Below are 7037 nucleotides of genomic sequence, written 5' to 3' on the forward strand. Positions count from 1 at the left end.
TAGGCCACCTATTGAGGAAGGATACACAAGACAGAAGATGCTCATGTTAGTTATTCATTAGTTAGTTCAGTATTCTGCAACAGCAGCCCTGGACCTACCCCTAGACAGGGTTTATAAGAGGGAGAAATCAAATTTGTCATATATAATAATAAAAGCATAATATGCAAATTGACCAAACAGCCAAACAGTGGATGACCTTCCGAATGAAGCTGGTGGGGCTGTGAAGGCCTACTCTTGCAGGAATTTCATGCATCGAGCCTCTAGTATTTATCAGAGGTGAACAAATGAAAACAGAGTACAGACAATATTTTGAAGACATTTACTATAAATTGGCTCTCTGGCTGGAGAGCGAGTGAGGATAGGGAGATATTTATTTTAAGATGGGAAATATTACTACTATATTTTTCTATGAGATTGGGAATTATTCAATAGAGAGGAATTATTTGACCCTATAGAAAAGAATAAAATTGATGCAAGGAGAGTGAACTAAATAATGAGAATAACAGAAAATTCTAGGAGAAACATTTAGTTTACTTGACTACTTATTCAGAAGGTAAAATTATATTTGATTTTCATATCATTTAGCTGTTAATATTGTTATAGTTAAAAAGTATAGTAAATAGCATTCCTCAAATTTAAGCAAATTAGCATGATTTTTAATCAGGTAATAAAGAATAGATGATATGCTATGTTTTTAATGCTATAAAGCTTATTTTGTTGAAAATACTTGGTAAAGTAGATTTTTACTTTAAAACTTAAATCTTTAACTTGATTTTCACCTTTATTTGCAATACACATTGTTTTTTCTGGTATTTAGTCCTGGATAAAGCTTATCAAGTTTATTACAAGTATACTAGAGGCCCAATGCATGAAATTCGAACAAGAGTAGGCCTTCCTTCCCCCAGCTGCCAGCAGTGGCTTCCCTCTGGCATCCGGGATCCAGGCTTCATCCAGAAGGTCGTCCGGTCTAATTAACATATTGAGCTTTTATTATTATAGATGATACATCAATGAACTTTTCATGCTCAGCTATTAAAATTTCATTCAAAGTATACAGTTTTTATTGCAATTCCACTTTTATACTTTTTTGCAATGGTAATTGATCTACCTTTCAGTGGTTCTCAACCTTCTGGCCCTTTAAATACAGTTCCTCCTGTTGTGACCCAACCATAAAATTATTTTTGTTGCTACTTCATAACTGTAATGTTGCTACTGTTATGAATCATAATGTAAATATCTGATATGCAGGATGGTCTTAGGTGACCCCAGTGAAAGGGTCGTTCGACCGCCAAAGGGGTCACGACCCACAGGTTGAGAACCGCTGCTTTAGATCATTATGCAATTTATTGAAATTCTTATGCAATTAATTTTAGGCATAGCTCTATGCACAAAAAGTTATTTATCCTTGTAAACATGCTAATTTCTTTTTTTAAAATATATTTTTATTGATTTCAGAGAGGAAGAGAGAGGGAGAGAGAGAGTTAGAAACATCAATGAATGAGAGAGAATCATTGATCGCTGCCTTCTGCATGCCCCCTACTGGGGATCGAGCCCGAAACCCGGGCATGTGCCCTTGACCGGAATCGAACCAGGACTCTTCAGTCCGCAGGCTGATGCTTTATCCACTAAGCCAAACTGGCCAGGGCAACATGCTAATTTCTTAATCTTGCGAAACTCTAGCTTGAAATATACCTTTTTTGTTTTGTTCTCTGGGGAAAGACATTGTTTCCGTAATTAATTAATTTAATCATTTATTTATTTATTTTGACAAGCAAGTGGAGTGAAGCTGAGGTTTAGAGCAGCTGATAGTTTCTGTTCTTATTCCTAAAAACATAGGATAATATGAAGAGAACATATATATACGAAATGGTATCCTTGTCTGATAGTAATAATAATAATAATAATATTACAGATGATTTAGGTATATGACATAGAGTCATAAAATCAGGGATGATTAATTTTAGAGTTCTCCAAACTATCAAAATTTCAACTGAGTTTGCTAAATTTTAATCAACACATTCTCACAAGACATATTTTCATATTTATTACCTTTGTTTCTGACACATTTATGGTTATCTCTTCAAAATGCTAAGCCTTTTGTTAAAAGAATTTTTTTTTCTTGAATAGAAATCTTCAAACTCTTGTCTTAAAGGTTTTACAAGGAAGAATTAAATCCCTTTTCCCTTAACTGACAAAACCCATTCTAACAGCCATGAAAAGGGGTATGCTCAGAGCATAAGGTGCCACATTATTATGGCATAAGCACGTTCTTTATTTTGTAATAAGGAATACATGGTGAGCATGAACAGATTTGTAAGGTGGTTTTGTTTACAACTGAAAACATGTAGTTCCAGTCTTGGCCTGCATATGGTGCTAGTGTTATGTACTGGGACACAACAGGCCAGAGCTACAACTACCGGGGAATACAAAGTAACCACTCATACTGCCTGTCAAAAATAATTCCAACAATGAAACAACACATTCAAAAGAAAAGGCACTATACCTGCAGTCCTGCCTTATGAAAAATCTGGCTCATGCACAATAATAGGTTTGCCAAATCATGTGTGGAAATTAGAGTAAAGCTAAATGAAAGGTGACGTGAAATAATGAGTTTGGTTTTTCTTGTTTCATCTGTGCGATCTCGCCAGTGGGTTCAACGTCACATTCTTTTTCTCTACGTATGATACCCTCTCTTCCATAAATGGTCGTTTGGAAGGGTATTAAGGAAAACAAGTCCAGGCGGGGAGAAGAGGCTTCAGAGGACTTCTGCCAGATTTTCCCCCTTGGTCATTGTGAATCCTTTGAACTCTGAAATTCACTTTCATAGCCAAAATATGATTTATTTTGAATATTCTGATTTTTTGTCAGATGCTTCAAAACTTTAAAGTTAGTACTTGTTTCCATTTACTTTAATGTGAAACAGGTATATTCATTGAGTTGATGGCAGCTTTATGATGTATAAAATTTTATATCTTCCTGCCAACTGTATGACAATTGAAGATGCTATAATATATTGCAAAATATTTGGCTCTTTTGCTTAGTGTCTTGCCAACTGACTGATGGATAACCACACTGGCTTTATTTAAGTCCTTTCTTTTCTTTCATAATGGGACACTTTTTTTTCACTTAATGCTTCCACCTTGGGCATATACCCTCTGTCAAGACAAAGTGAACAGCTAAAGAAATGATTCAAATAGTTAACAGAAGGAAACTGATTTGGGGGTTTCTAAACATCTTAAGCTATACAGAGTGCCTCACAAATATCACACACTCAATAATATCATACAATAAATTACTCCTTGCCAACTAGTCTGGCTTCAGCAGTTGTATCTAAAAACAATGGGGATCATAGAGAAAACCAACAAGGATTTAAAGGAAAAAAAAATTTAGTTACATTGAATTATCTCTTATTTCCCCCCTCCTTCTTTCTCTCCTTTCTTTTTCCTTTTTTAAGTAAATAATCCACAAACTGACCTTGAAAGAATTAGATCACTCTTTTCCAGGAAGACAAAAAATATATGTAGTCTTAAATTCTAGAATGATATTAAAGAAGCCCATGGATGGGTGTCTATTTTACTCATTGGTCTCATCCTGAGTCTGTTTATTAAGTGGACTGAGTATAAAATGCTGTCTTTATTTTACATGCATTAGTATTAACATTGTTTGAAAATCTTAGAATCTTTTGGAAAAAAATAATATAAACATTTAGTAACTATTTGTAAGTGATTTATTACCCTTAAACTCTTTCTTGGAAACTTTTTTCTTCTAACCATAACTAGAAAGTGTGTGTGTGTGTGTGTGTGTGTGTGTGTGTGTATTTACATATATTTCCACAAATAAGAGTAACTATGATTACCTGGCAATTTTTCTTAAAGTAATTATTTTCTTAGTTCTCTTAGAAATTTGTTCTTTAATAATTTTGCCTACGGCATTTAGCTCCAGTGTTGTGCCTGATTACCAAGCTAAGAAGACTCTTATCAGACCTACTAGCCTTCAAGGGCCAGTATCTGGTCAACTAAACACATTCTAAAATTTGTGCAGCTGACAGTCTATAGCCTGAAATGGATGAAGAGTATTCTCAACCATCTGACACAACCTTGGATGGAGAACTTACCTGGTGAGATTAATCACAGAAACTGATGACTGCTTTGAAAGGTTTTTATTTTAAAGCCATATACAGTTTGTCTTAAAATTTATTAAAGATAAGTTTCTGTCAGTGTAGAAATTTGAAAATGTCCTCATGAAGTTTTATCTAAATAATATTCTTCGAGAGGGCATGTGTAAGGGTTGGAACACAGGCCCTAGAGTCTGGGGTTTAAACGGATAGTTCTGTTGCTCACAGGCATTTTGCCTCAGACAAGTTACTTAATATCTGTGTTCCAGATTCTTCTTATGTATATGTGGTGGTAGAAATAATATCTATTGCATAGGGTTGTTGTCTGGGTTAAACTGAATTTTGTATAATTGTGCTTTTCACAGTGCTCAGCATAGAAAAATAACAAATGAACACTAATCATTATTTTCATTCCTTAGGTTGATATATGGTGTTAGGTTTTGAGGATACTAGTCATCTATAATAATAAAAGCATAATATGCTAATTAGACTGGACGCCCTTCCCAACGACCTTCTGGACGAAGCTGGGGCTGCTAGGGCCAAGGCGGCCACTGCGGCGGGTAGGGGCTGAGGCAAAGAAGACGGCCGCAGACGGTGGCAGTGGCTGAGCCCCTTGCACGAATTTTGTGCATTGGGTCTCTAGTATAGTATAAACAATTCACCATTGGTGGCACCAATAATACAGAAATATATGTTACAACAGACATGAAAAACAATATGCAATGGAGATTTCTGGTGCATTTTTTAAGCCAGTGATAGGAAGTCTGTCCTTTTAGGAATTCTCTATAACCTTATAAGGAGGAATATAGAGAAACCTCTGAGGCTGATAAATTAAAGGCTTTTCAGTGTTAATGACACACATAACAATTTTATTTTTCCATAAAGAGAGCATGAGAACCATCGCTGCTCTCTGATTGAAATCAATTAAAGCCAACATGGCATAAAATGCTCAAAATGCTTATTCTGCTTTTATTTTTTTGTAGTCAAGGACCAAAAAGAAAATTAGAATAAACCTAGTGTAAGTCAGAAACAAAGAATTTGAAATTCTATAAAGTATACATTTTGCTCAAATTTAATGAATGGATGATCAAAATGGAAAAATATAAGGCACATTTAGTGAGCTGCTAGCTACCTAAATGACGACATCACAGTGGCATCAGCCAAATCTCTCTCAGGCAGGTGACTAGACTGGATCCTGGATGGTACTGATTGATGGGCTGCCACACACAAACACATCAGAAGTGAACTAATTACCTATTTTTCCTCATCTTCCTGAATCAGCGAATGTGGGAAATAGTCAATCCAGAGTTTTAGAACCCCTTCAGAGTCTGTGATACAAGGCATCTGAACTGACTGACCCAAAAATGCATCAGCAGTCTTGCCTGCAAAACCCAGCAGTAGTGATGGCAGCCGCAGCAGCAATAGCAGGCCATCCTGGGACATTTGAGATGTTGCAGGGCTAGCAGGAGTAGAAGAAGGATTAGTGAACCTGAAATGCCATGGCTGCTGTAGATAAAGTTTATCTTTAGTTATCAAAAGAATCCTCGTTATTGCTATCGTAATACTTTGGTATACTAATGGTTTTAATCATAATGTTCTTGAGATGTAGTACTGTGTTGTTCACCTATAAACACTGCTTACAACATCATTTTTTGTGCACGATGTTCAGGGAAAATCCAAGGGCATATCCCATCCCATTGTAGAAACGACATAGGGAATCACTTTATCTTTGACGTAGCCCCCAAGTATCCACATCTGTCATTGGCTGCCTTAGACACTTCTGCTGAAGTAGTTTTAGAGACAGATAGGAAGGAATACAGCATCAGTGCTTGTTCATGCTATCTGTGTGCCCAAGAGCACGTTTCCCAAAGCACAGTAGGTGAAATGTATGCATTTAGTCAGAAGAGGCTATGCTATGCGGTTGTAACAAATAAACCTAACAGCGTAACATAACATATGTTTAGTTTTTGCTCATATAAAGCTGGCTGTGGGTCTGGGTAACTTTCCAAGGCACTGTCCCTAATGTGGAGATTCAATCATCCAAGATGCTTAGATTTCATGATTACTCCTTTGCTGTAGAAAGAAACAGAAGAATTACTTAGAAGAATTTCTAAGAAGGATCTGCCTCAGGCCAGATGTGATACATATCACTTTTGCTTACATTTACTTGGTCAAAATTAGACAAGCCGCCAAGGGGCTGGGAAGTACAATGTCATATATATATTCTCCCATCTTTCTGGATAAGGAAAGAAGGAATGGCCATTCTTGAGGGCATTAGTTAGTACCATCTCCCACAGTATGTGAGATCATTTTAAATGGGAGATAGCCTTTTACAATTTTTGCTGTTTTTCACATGTATTTGAAAACTATAAGTAGCACAACAAGCCTATGAGGAAATTTAAGTTAAATTTTAATTGCAGATACTACACTATCACGATAAAAATGGTGAAAGTGCTAAACAGATGTGAAATGTTCGAATAACACTGACCTAAAGAAATCGTAGTAAAACTCAAATTTTAGAACATACAATTTGGCAATCCGGGAATATGGGCTGGGCACAGGCATCTCGTCTTTTAACAAGTACCTACAGGACTCGGCAGCAGACAGTGGAGGGCTACCTACTGTGAGGGATGGTCTCAGAGGCCAGCTGCCTGTGCCATCCGGAGACCAGTGACAGAAGCCACCACGGGAGAGCCCAGGACTCCGGAGGAGTACTCCATTCCCCTTTTTCTCTCACTGACAGACCCAGCTGCCCTTCAGAGTGTCATGTGACACTAGCAATCAAGGGTTAAGATTTGGGATGAGCCCAGAAGGGAAGTAGGGAAGTAGGGGAGGGCGAGGGTAAGGGGAAGAGATCAACCGAAGGACTTGTATACATGTATATAAGCCAAACCAATGGACATGGACAACAGGGGGATGGGAG

Source organism: Myotis davidii, unplaced genomic scaffold (assembly GCF_000327345.1).
Source record: "Myotis davidii unplaced genomic scaffold, ASM32734v1 scaffold49, whole genome shotgun sequence".
In the NCBI taxonomy this organism is placed as follows: Eukaryota; Metazoa; Chordata; class Mammalia; order Chiroptera; family Vespertilionidae; genus Myotis; species Myotis davidii.